Consider the following 12,457-nt stretch of genomic DNA (forward strand, 5'->3'; position numbering starts at 1 on the left):
CTCTTGCTTCTTTTTTTTCCTCTTACCCTGCTGACCCCTGGGTGATAGGCCCTGCTTCTCAGACATCTGCAGTACTTCATCTTGGATTACAGTATCTGTGGTTGGATCAAATGTCCTCAAAGGATATGCACTAGTTTCTTCATCCTCCTCATTAGCTTGTTCCCTCTGATCAGAATCCTCTTCATCTTCAGAGTGAGTAACTCTATATTCATCCTCCCAATCTTCTGATATGACTCTCTTGTTGAGTACACACATCTCAGTAGATGTAGTCTGAACCTGAAGAGGTGGCACATGAATACCAGCCTGTTCTTCAACCAGCACATAATTTACCCTCTGCTGAGAAGTTTCAGATTGAGTGTGTTCTGGTTTACTTTGCTGTTTCTTCATTGCATCCCTCTTCTTCTTACTCAAAGATAGAGTACTTTTATTGTTCATGAACTGAGTTTTTGTACCCTGTTTTGGATCACTACCCTTTGGAGAATCAACATTTCCCTTATCAGTTTCAGCAACCTGGAACATTTCAGAATTTTGTTGAAACTCAGTTTGTTGGACCTGCATGCTGGACTTTGTGGCATCTGGAAGAGTGGTTGGAGGGGCTCTATGGTCTGCAGTATGGTTACTCAATGGATATTCCTCCCCCCTGGTTTCCCCTTCCTGCAAATTAGTTGTTATCTCCTGTACTCCCCCTTCCTCACCTCCATAAACTTCTTCAGCCACAACATCAACATTATTTAAAACATTAAAGCTATTGGGGGAGCCATGGGGGTGTGGGAGCACTGAGTCAATACCTGGGCCTTTGGCATTATTGCACTCCACATCAGCATTCTTTTCTACAAGTTTGCTAGTTCCCTTCCTTTTAAAAACCTGCTGAATGGGCTTGTGGGGATTGGGGACCAATATTCTATGGGGAGGGGGCTGTTGACTCTGGACTCCAGAATCAACATTACATATTTGGATAGTATCATTATTAATAGTAAAGAGAGTACCTGAAGGCAACATGTTCCTTGGTTGTTGATTATCACTGGTTGTTGGTTGAGGCATTTTAGAGCTTTCTCCTTGGTGTATCCTGCTTTGTTTGCTTTGGTGCAGAGTTCCTTGTTGGTGGATTTGGTTATTCTTCTTGGTTTTCTTTTTTTGAATTTGCCATTCCTCTTTTTGTTGGTTATTTTCATTGTCTTCATCTGTATTATTAGGCTGCTTTTCCTTGTTGTTGTTTTTCTCTTGGAAATGCTGTTCCTTTGCCTTACCTGTGCTGGTTTTGTCCTTGTCTGCAGCATTTTCTTCTTGAATTTTCTTTTGCCTGTTTTCCTCCTCTCTTCTCTTCACTGTACAGGTAGTGTGAGTGTGGCCTTGATGCTTGCAGTGTTGGCAATATTCAGGCACCCCTTCATATTGAATTGGTTGCCATCTACCCTTGCCATTCACATCTTTTTGAAAGCCCATCCATACATGTTGGGGTCTTTGTTTGGTAAGATCCACTTGGACTTTTACTTTAGCTACACTACCTCTAGTTTTCTTATATGTGGCCAAGTCCAGGAACAACACTTTCCCTACTGGAGATAGTAAAGGTGTAACCACTTCCATACTATAGCAATGCCAAGGAAGTTCTGGCAGGATTGCCCAAATAGGTACCAAGGGAGTTTCCTCCTCTGGTTTAAATGTGGGAGTCCAGAGCTGTAGCCTCATGAGCTGGCCTTGGATAAACATTTTTCCTTTTGACCACACTGTTGTATGATCAAACTCATTATCCAAATCAATGTATATGTGTCTGGAGTTGAAATGAGTTAGTTTAACCCCTCCTTTAAGCTCAGTTTGAAGGATGAACTCTTTTCTAATAATTTCCATCCTAGGCATTGTATGTGTAAACTTCCCAATAAGAGTGTATTGACACTTAGCAGCTAAGTTGACCATGAAGTCCTCTTCAGAAAATAAGACTGCAGGGTATCCTTGCTTTGTGGTGATTTCAGGGGGAGAGATACCAATAGGATTACTTTGGACAGTCTCTTGGGCTCTAAGTCTGGTAGCAAGAGTGTGTGTTACAATAGGATTTGGAGGGTTGGGATTAGTTGGAACAGGAGTTCTGGTTTGGTTGTTGTTTTTGGGAGCATGATTGTTCCTAATTGGTGGCTGGCTGTTCTGATCTTTTTTATGGTTATTGGGATTGAACACCTCAAAATTGTTGGAAATTTTCAAGGGGGCAGAGTTGGGAGTGTATGGTTTGTGACCAGCTGTTTGGTTTACTGCATGACCTTTGGGATATAGATTGCTCACACCACCTTGTTGGATTTGGCTTTTACCTTTATCAGTAGTTTTATCTCTTAATTCAGTATTAGGCAGCAAACTATTTTCCACACATTTCCTTTGATTATTAGGAAGCTCAATATGATTAGGATATAATAGAATGTCATTAGGAGAACACATATTCTGGCCCTGCATATTGAATTCAATAGAGTTAGAAGACTTACCTTGTGCTCTTGTGATGGAATCACTGCTTTGGAGGAGGTTCGAATTTTTTGGCCTTTGATCATTGCAAGTCTCTTGATTACCATTGTCAATGTACTGCTGTTGATCATTAGCCAATGTAGGTTCCTCATTTCGAGCATCCCTGTTACTGTGTCTATCACCTTCAACTGAGCCTTGACGACTTTTTGGATATGAATTTATTGGAGAGAATTTGGGGTCTGAGTTTTGTCTAGGAAGCCTCTCAACAGCCCTAGGAACATTTTGGCATTGATCTCTTGCCAGTTGGGTCGCCGGAGCTCCGGCTACATTTTTGTCGTCTTGACGACTTTTCAAATTTGAATCAATTGGTAGTGATTCGAGACTAACCATATGACTAGGGACCCTCTCTACACTGTGAGGAGCCTGTTGGGATTGGTTTCGTCTCAATTGGATCGCCGGAACTCCGGCAGTCCCACCATTGTTGTCGTCTTGACGACTTTTCAAATTTGAATCAATTAGTGGTGATTCGATACTAACCTTGAAGCTGGGGAGCTTCTCTACATTGCCACGAACCACTTGGGATTGAATTTGTATGAATTCGTTCGCCGGAGCTCCGGCGACCTCCATATGTGCAGAAGTCGAGTTGAAATTCGAGACTCCCTGGGTTGATTCGAAATGCTGCGTGGTGATGAGGGGCTGCACATGAGTCTCTGGAGCATTTTGGTTATAGTTTTGAGCTGATATAGTGGCCGGAGGTCCGGCGCCGCCGCTGACTTTTTCGCCGGCGATTGATACGCCGGTGAAAATTAGTTCATCAGGTGCGCCTTGGCCTGAGGAACAAAACCCATATGGTCCGAGCTGTCGAATGTCGCCGGAGTTTGGTCGAATTTCTGATCGAAATTCCGGCGCTTGTGCCTCTACATTTCTGCCGATTTCTATATCATTTTGTTTGGAATTTTTTGCTGCTGATTGTATGTGAGCTAAGGAATCATCTTCACAATTTGTTATTACATTTAACAATCCCCGATTTCTCAAGGCAATGATTCGTTCAGCATTCTGCAGCTCTTCAGTAGAACAAGTAACAGTGATCACTTTTGTATTTTGCAAATTCGAAGAGCTGTAGGTGGAATCTGATGGTGAGGCAACTCTCGTTGTGTTCGTATCGACGGAATCTACGATTCCGTCTTTCGAACGAAATTTTTCGGGGTCCGGAGGTGGGTCCCACCCCATTTCGTTTTTTTGACTAAAATGCCCTTCCTTGAGAGCTTTCTTTAGAGAGATGTTTTAGAGAGAAGTTGAAATCATGAAATGAGAAAGTGATAGGGTTTAGGGTTTAGGGTTCAGGGTTCAGGGTTTAGTGTTTAGGGTTTAGGGTTCAGGGTTCAGGGTTTAGGGTTTTTTTTTTTTTTTTTTTTTTTTTTTTTTTTTACGGGAACAGACCCTACACGAGGCTCCCACCTCTCGTGCACAGTCAGGGGTTAAGCAACACCCCCAAGCCTTAACATAAATAATCAAAATAAAAATACAAGGAGGGGGACATAAACCTTACCTCCGATCCTATGGTGGTTCATAAGTCGGCTAACCTATTAAGGTCGGCTAACTCATCCCCGATACAAAAAAGAGACTAACTATAATTAGAAAGCATTAAACCTGTGAGAGGACTCCTCCCGGTACAATTCAACTATGAAAGCGTAAATGAGGGAGACTCTCCCCTTCAATGAGAAAAAAGAAAAATAACCTACACTAGTCCTATTCCAACTATGCTACGTACCAGACATAGCTACATTGAAGAAGAACCAGTATACGAAACTTCTATCTCGCATGGGATGGGAAATTCTTTTCATCTTTGCTCTTCTTAGTCTTGTCGTACCAAGTAAATCCAGGTGAAATATGCCATTGCATCAGATTCATGATTATCTTCTATGGGGGCTGAAAAGAGAGGAAATATATGGATCTATAGTATCCAAAAGCCTTGGAGTTGTTGTGGAGCATAGTGTAGTTACATGGACCTGCACCTACAATTAGCCAAGGAAGAAAACCATGGTTGTTGTAGTGTAACCAGCTCCTTACTGTCAGTATTAGATTCCTTTTTTGGATGGTGGTCAATTCCTTGGGATTCCTGCACAGGCAACCAAAAACCAGAACACATCTGGATGCTGCTGTACCAGGTATTAGTGACTTGTAGATGCATTGTGTGCTGCATAAGCTGCATATTGCTGCTGCTGTTCTTCCAAGCAATTGTGAGAATTGAATGTGCATCTCCTTGAAGTTGTTCAGCTTCTTGGTGTACCTGCACAGATAAACAAAAACAACAAACCACACAACCAAAGAAGTCTGCAATCTGCTGGTAACTTGTAGCTGTTCCTTGTGTGCTGCTGGAATGCAGCTCCTTGTTGCTTCCAAAGAAACATTGGTCAGCTTGTTAGAGTAAATATGTGCCTGCAGGGGGGTCCAACTGCACATGTCCACAAAAACAAGACAACTTGTTAACATCTGAGCTGCAGGGTGAATGGTTGCAACTTCTCTTGTAAGTTGTTGTTGCTTCCATTCAAATTCAGCTTCAGCATTCTTGTTGTTGGTTGCAACTTCTCTTGTAAGTTGTTGTTCCTTTTGGGCTGTATCTCCAACAAACTGCACAAACAAGGAAGCAAACAAACAAGCAAGCATACAATTATAAGAACAATTCCAAGAATTCTGTTGCACAAATTCCTTGTTGCTGCCATTGTAATGCTTGTTGGTCCTTGCTTTGAAGTGGTTCAGCCTGCACAGCCAAACAAGACCAACAAAACATACAACCAAATAGGTGTGCAAGCTGCTGTAGCTATTGCTATTAGCTTGTATTTGTTCCTTGTCTGCTGCAAGTTGGTGGAGTTGTTGCAGATGTTGATGGAATGCATCTGGTATGCATGGGGGTTTAGGGTTTAGGGTTTAGGGTTTAGGGTTTAGGGTTTAGGGTTCAGGGTTCAGGGTTCAGGGTTTAGGGTTTAGGGTTTAGGGTTCAGGGTTCAGGGTTCAGGGTTTAGGGTTTAGGCTTCAGGGTTCAGGGTTTAGGGTTTTTTTTTTTTTTTTTTACGGGAACAGACCCTACACGAGCCTCCCACCTCTCGTGTACAGTCAGGGGTTAAGCAACACCCCCAAGCCTTAACATAAATAATCAAAATAAAAAATACAAGGAGGGGGATATAAACCTTACCTCCGATCCTATGGTGGTTCATAAGTCAGCTAACCTATTAAGGTCGGTGGGTTCAGGGTTCAGGGTTCAGGGTTCAGGGTTCAGGGTTCAGGGTTTTGGGTTCAGGGTTCAGGGTTCAGGGTTTTGGGTTCAGGGTTCAGGGTTCAGGGGTTTTGGGTTCAGGGTTCAGGGTTCAGGGGTTTAGGGTTCAGGGTTCAGGGTTCAGGGGTTTTGGGTTCAGGGTTCAGGGTTCAGGGTTCAGGGTTCAGGGTTCAGGGTTCAGGGTTCAGGGTTTAGGGTTCAGGGTTCAGGGTTCAGGGTTCAGGGTTCAGGGTTCAGGGTTCAGGGTTCAGGGTTTAGGGTTCAGGGTTCAGGGTTCAGGGTTCAGGGTTCAGGGTTCAGGGTTCAGGGTTCAGGGTTCAGGGTTCAGGGTTCAGGGTTCAGGGTTCAGGGTTCAGGGTTCAGGGTTCAGGGTTCAGGGTTCAGGGTTCAGGGTTCAGGGTTCAGGGTTCAGGGTTCAGGGTTCAGGGTTCAGGGTTCAGGGTTTCAGGGTTCAGGGTTCAGGGTTCAGGGTTTAGGGTTCAGGGTTCAGGGTTCAGGGTTCAGGGTTCAGGGTTCAGGGTTTAGGGTTCAGGGTTTAGGGTTAAGGGTTTAGGGTTTAGGGTTTCAGGGTTCAGGGTTTAGGGTTTAGGGTTCAGGGTTCAGGGTTCAGGGTTCAGGGTTCAGGGTTTAGGGTTCAGGGTTTAGGGTTCAGGGTTCAGTTTTTTTTTTTTTTTTTTTTTTTTTTTTTTTTACGGGAACAGACCCTACACGAGGCTCCCACCTCTCGTGCACAGTCAGGGGTTAAGCAACACCCCCAAGCCTTAACATAAATAATCAAAATAAAAATACAAGGAGGGGGACATAAACCTTACCTCCGATCCTATGGTGGTTCATAAGTCGGCTAACCAATTAAGGTCGGCTAACTCATCCCCGATACAAAAAAGAGACTAACTATAACTAGAAAGCAGTAAACCTGTGAGAGGACTCCTCCCGGTACAATTCAACTATGAAAGCATAAATGAGGGAGACTCTCCCCTTCCATGAGAAAAAAGAAAAGTAACCTACACTAGTCCTATTCCAACTATGCTACGTACCAGACATAGCGACATTGAAGGAGAACAAGTATACGAAACTTCTATCTCGCATGGGATGGGAAATTCTTTTCATCTTTGCTCTTTTTAGTCTTGTCGTACCAAGTAAATCCCGGTGAAATATGCCTTTGTATTAGTATCATGATTACCAGCTATGGGGGCTGCATGGTGGTCCAAATGTATGGTTGCTGCAAACCTGCACCTGCACAGATAGACAAAACCAGAAATATATACAAGCAACCAAGTCTGGAGGTTGCTGTACATGGATGTGTTGGTTTTGGCATCTGTTGTTGCTGATGCTGTTGAACTTCATCTTTCAATTTCGCATTTTCAGTTTCAGCTCTGTGATTGAGTTGTTGTTTGGTGTGTGGCTGAGTAGTTGTTTGGTGTTGTGGTCCCACAGTATGTATATGGAGTTGATGGAGGTGTAACCTTTTACAGCAGCTTATGATATTGTTGTTGGTTCTTGGATGTTGTCTATGAGGGTGTTGGAGTTCCTTCTGGGCTGTATCTCCAACAACCTGGGCTGTATGAAACAAAGAAGCAAACAACCAAACAAACACACAATTCCAAGAACAGTTCCAAAAATGCTGATTGTGGTGCCATTCCTCTGTTGCAGCTGGCTTCCTCAATTTCTGTATTTGCAACCTGCACAAGCAACCAAAATACAAACCTGGCAATTTGCAGGTTGTTGAAACTGATGGTTGCAGGTTCCATAGAAGCCCCAGGACATTGCAAGTATCTCTCTTGGCTGCAAGGATCCTGTGACTGGTTGCAACTCCTCTTGTTGATGGTCTTTGTAGCTGCTGCATTCCACAGCTGTGAAGTTGTTGTTGCTTCCACTCAAATTCAGCTTCAGCATTCTTGTTGTTGTTTGTTCTTGGATGTTGTCTATGATGATGTTGGAGTTCCTTTTGGGCTGTATCTCCCACAACCTGCACAAACAAGGAAGCAAACAAACAAGCAAGCATACAATTATAAGAACAATTCCAAGGATTCTGTTGCACAAACTCCTTGTTGCTGCCATTGTAATGCTTGTTGGTCCTTGCTTTGAAATGGTTCAGCCTGCACAGCCAAACAAGACCAGCACAACATACAACCAAAGAGCTGCTGTAGCTAGTGCCATTAGCTTGTATTTGTTCCTTGTCTGCTGCAAGTTGGTGGAGCTCTGCACCTGCACAGACAAACAAAAACAAAAACAACAAACCCAAGGCTGCCAATCTGCAGGTTCTGATGGCTGCAGTCTCCCTAGGCTGCTTGTTGGTCTTTGTTTTAAGGTGGTTGGATTTCTTGGAGTACCTGCACAGAACAACAAAACAAACAAAATTGTATATGTATCTTGTCTGCTGCAGGTGGATGGAGTTGTTGATGGGGTGTGTTGATGATGGAGAATGTGGTTGGCAAGCTGATTGTGTTGCTTCTTGGCAGCCCCAGGTTACTGCAGCCTTTTTATCATTTCCAAAGGGGGGCTGCCAGTTGCAATGATGTAGCTGAGGATGATTGGAGCTCAATACAGGGGAGCTGCATCTGGGGTACCTGCATAGACAAACACAACCAACAAACCTCCCAAGCAAAGATAGCTGCAGGCTTCTGCATTCATGTTCCTTGTGTGTTGCAAGTTGGTGTAGTTGTTGCTGTGGAGTGTTGATAGAGGATGTGGATGGAAAGCCGCTCCATAGGAGCCCCAAGACTTTGTAGCCCTCATAGCAGTTCCAAAGAGGGCCTGCATAAGTGGACAAAGGCCATGTCCAATAAGATGGAGGGGAACAAGGCCAAAAACTGGATTGGATGTTATGGGATTGTGTCTGTGAAGTCCTGGTGATCAACTCCAGCTTCTGATGTAATAGTTCCCCAGTTATTGATGTCCCTAAGCAAAAACAATCAGCCAAATGCAAACAACCAAACAGACACAAGAACCAGCTGGAAGTTGATGTTCTGCATAGTCCTTGTGGAGGCCTAGTGTACATCTTCTTGTTGCTTCCTTGGTGATTATGGTGTTTGTTGGTATCAGTTACACAAGTCAGGTTCAATTTGGAGTACCTGCACAGACAATTAGCACAAACAAGCCACACAACCAAAGATAAACAAGAACAGTCAACCAAAGCCAAGCAACAAAGCAAAAAGGTGTTGAACTGCTGCAGGTGTTGCAGGTGTTGGGCTGCTGCAGGTGTTGAGTTGATGCAGGTGTTGTCCTCTATGTATTTGATGTTAAGGCATGTTGGTGTAAGTCTCCAGCAACCTGCAAACACACAGCAAATAACCAAACACAAGCAAAGACCTATACAGGTTAGTAGAGAGGAATGGTTCTCAAAAAGGATTTTGGAGTTTGTTAGCATTTTCCATGTCGCTCGACTAACGTCTCCACTTATCCGTTTGAGCTGAAACTTCATGAGGTTAGCATGTATATTCATTACTTTAGCCATGCAAAGTTTGAAGGCTTGTTTCCCAAGTTGGAGCTTCCATTTAGCAAAATTCTTCCTTTTTAAGGTTGAGACAGCTGATTGTTTCAAGCTCGCTCGCCTAACGTCTAAAATTATCCGTTTGGGCTGAAATTTCTTGGGCCTTATCAAAAACATATATGCTACCATCCTGCAAAGTTTGGGAGACTTTGGACAAGTCCACAAGTTACTCCCTACCCTGCACCTGCTGCCCTGCTGAGGCTTAGAGGTTGCAGGGTGTTTGGAAGATGTTGTTGTGCTCTTGTCTATGTATTTGTTGTTGAAGAATGCTAATATATTACTCCAGACACCTGCAATAATACAACAAACAATCCCAAACAAAACATAATATACACAGACTAGCAATAAAGAGGGGACCTCAGTAAGAGCTTTGGAGGGAGTTATCATTTTCCAAGCCGCTCGACTAACGTCTCCAATTATCCATTTGAGTTGAAACTTTATGGAGTTAGCATGTATATCCTCCCCTTTAGTCCTGCAAAGTTTGAAGACTTGTTTCCCAAGTTGGAGGGTCCAAATCACTAAAGACCCTCTCTTTAGGCTTAAAGCAGCTGAATGTTTCCATGTCGCTCGCCTAACGCCTCCAATTATCCGTTTGGGCTGAAACTTCTTGGGGTTTGTCAAAATAGTATATTCTAACATCCTGCAAAGTTTGGGGGGGATTGGACAAGTCCACATGCTACTCCACACCCTGCACCTGCTGCACTGCTGTAGCTTAGAGGTTGCAGGGTGTTTGGAAGTTGTTTTTGTGCTCTTGTCTATGTATTTGTTGTTGAGGAATGCTAATATATTACTCCAGACACCTGCAATAATACAACAAACAAGCCCTAACAAAAAATAATGTGCACAGATTAGCAAAAAAGGAGGGGCCTCAGTAAGAGCTTTGGAGAGTGTTATCATTTTCCAAGTCGCTCGACTAACGTCTCCAATTGTCCATTTGAGTTGAAACTTTATGGAGTTAGCATATATATCCTCTCCTTTAGTCCTGCAAAGTTGGAAGACTTTTTTCCCAAGTTGGAGGGCCCAACTTACTAAAGACCCTCTCTTTAGGCTTAAGGCAGCTGAATGTTTCCATGTCGCTCGCCTAACGCCTCCAATTATCCGTTTGGGCTGAAACTTCTTGGGACTTGTCAAAAAAGTATATTCTACCCTCCTGCAAAGTTTGGGGGCCATTGGACAGGTCCTCATGTTATTCCACACCCTGCACCTGCTGCCCTGCAGCATGTACTCCAGTGGTGCTCCAAGCTGAAGTGTAATCATGATAGCTGAAGATCTAGGACCCTGCAAAATCAGATTAGTGAAATAGAAAAAAGAATGTATACTATTTCTTTCCTCAAGAGGTGAGTTGGTTATTGTGAGTAAGTAATATGTAGGGGAGACTCTCCCTTTTACAGTGGTTCTAACTGTGGTATCTTCAAAGTATTTGTATCTATGCATAAGTTGAAGATAGAGTTAGAACAGCAGTGCAGCAGATCAGGGAGGTTTCTTGATTCTCTTGAGCTTCCTTCTTCTGAAGCTAGCCATTCCCAACCTGTCCAGTTCCAGGTGGGCTTTGGCTTCTTTTGGGAGGTCCTGTTTGATGAAGTATAGCTCAGGAGAAGTACATTTATGGCTGTGTTTGGATAATGCATCAGCAATGGAGTTGGCCTCCCTAAAGGTGTGATTGCATTGAAAAGCCTGGAACTGACAGATGATATTGTGAAGGTTGTCCAGCAGTCCTTTGATGGTCCAGGGAGGCTTTGCTTGATGATGCAGCCACTTGGTGAGGAGTTCAGAATCCACTTCTAGTTCTACCTTGTAGTAACCAAGGTGGAGGCACCAGGAGAGGCCAAAGATAGCTGCTTTAATCTCAGCTTGATTATTAGTACCTGTACCTAAAGGGACAGCAAAGGCAAAAATGAGATCACCATAAGAATTTCTTAAGATTCCTCCTCCACCAATGTTGCCAGGGTTGTCAAGAGCACTGCCATCTGTATTTAGTTTCACCCTGTGGCCTGCTGGCTTTATCCATTTCACAGGAGTGATTTGGATAACATGAGAACACTGATCAATCCAAAGGACCAGTTCCTTCCAGCTGGTAGGCCACTTGATGTAGGGGAAGGCTATGGTGAGCAAGTTGTGGATATCTTTGTAGATAGAGAATTTGACTCTAGCCAGATTAGAATGTTTTCCACCATATTTAGAAGCACATCTGTTTTTCCAAAGGTTCCAACAAATGGAAATAGGAGTAGCCTGCAGAATAAGCTTATGAGCATTATTTTTATACTTAGAATTCCACCACCTCATCAAAAGAGTTCTAAGAGGTGTGTACTCCTTAGTGATACCCAAGGAATCAGAGAAGACTTTCCAAATGTTGGTAGCAAAGGAACCTGCAACAAAAATGTGATCAATAGTGTCTTGGCCAGGTCTATGGCAGCAGTAGCACTGAGAGGGGGTATGACCAAATCTGATCAAGCTCTCATTGGTGGGCAACTTCCCTCTAAAAGCTCTCCAGACCAGGAAGGAGTATTTGAAAGGGATGAGGTTGTGCCATGTGGAAGAATTGAGCTTAGTCTTGGGTCTTTTGGCTCTGATGAGCTCCCATGCTGTGGAACAACTGAACTCCCCAGAGCTAGTGAGCTTCCAGCTTGGTTGATCTTGCTGGAGAGGCTGGTAGTTGATGTAGGTAGCCAGGATGGTTGACACAAGTTGGGGAGGAGCCTTTTGTATGACAAGATCCACATTCCATTGACCATTGGTCAAGAAGGAAGAAACCTGAATGTTGTTGAACCTGCAACTGTTAGTGGTGAAGAGTGCTAGAGGTCCAACCCCCAGCCAGTTGTCCCACCAAAAGAGGCAAGTACCAGACAAGATTTGCCATTGAATATGAGGCTCCATGTGAGTCTTGTTGTGCATCAGGTGTTTCCAAGTAAGGGATTGGCCAGTATCCCATTTCTTGGTGATGATATTAGCCCTCTGACAATACTTGGCTTTAAGGAAGTCACCCCACAAGGTGTTCTTGGTTCTAAGAGTCCACCATTGCTTGTATTGAAAGGACTTAGCAACATCAGCAATTTGTCTGACCCCTATGCCCCCCTCATCATATGGGAAACTCAGGTTCTTCCAAGAAGACCAATGGTACTTCCTTTTGTCATTCTTCCACCCCCAAAAGAAGTTGGCAGTAATGCTTTGGATTTGCTTGATGGTAGTGGAGGGTGGAGTGCTGGCTGCAAGCAAGTGAATAGGCATGGCTTGGATGACATGTTTGACAAGAG

Source organism: Solanum dulcamara, chromosome 5, assembly GCF_947179165.1.
Source record: "Solanum dulcamara chromosome 5, daSolDulc1.2, whole genome shotgun sequence".
NCBI classification, from domain to species: domain Eukaryota; kingdom Viridiplantae; phylum Streptophyta; class Magnoliopsida; order Solanales; family Solanaceae; genus Solanum; species Solanum dulcamara.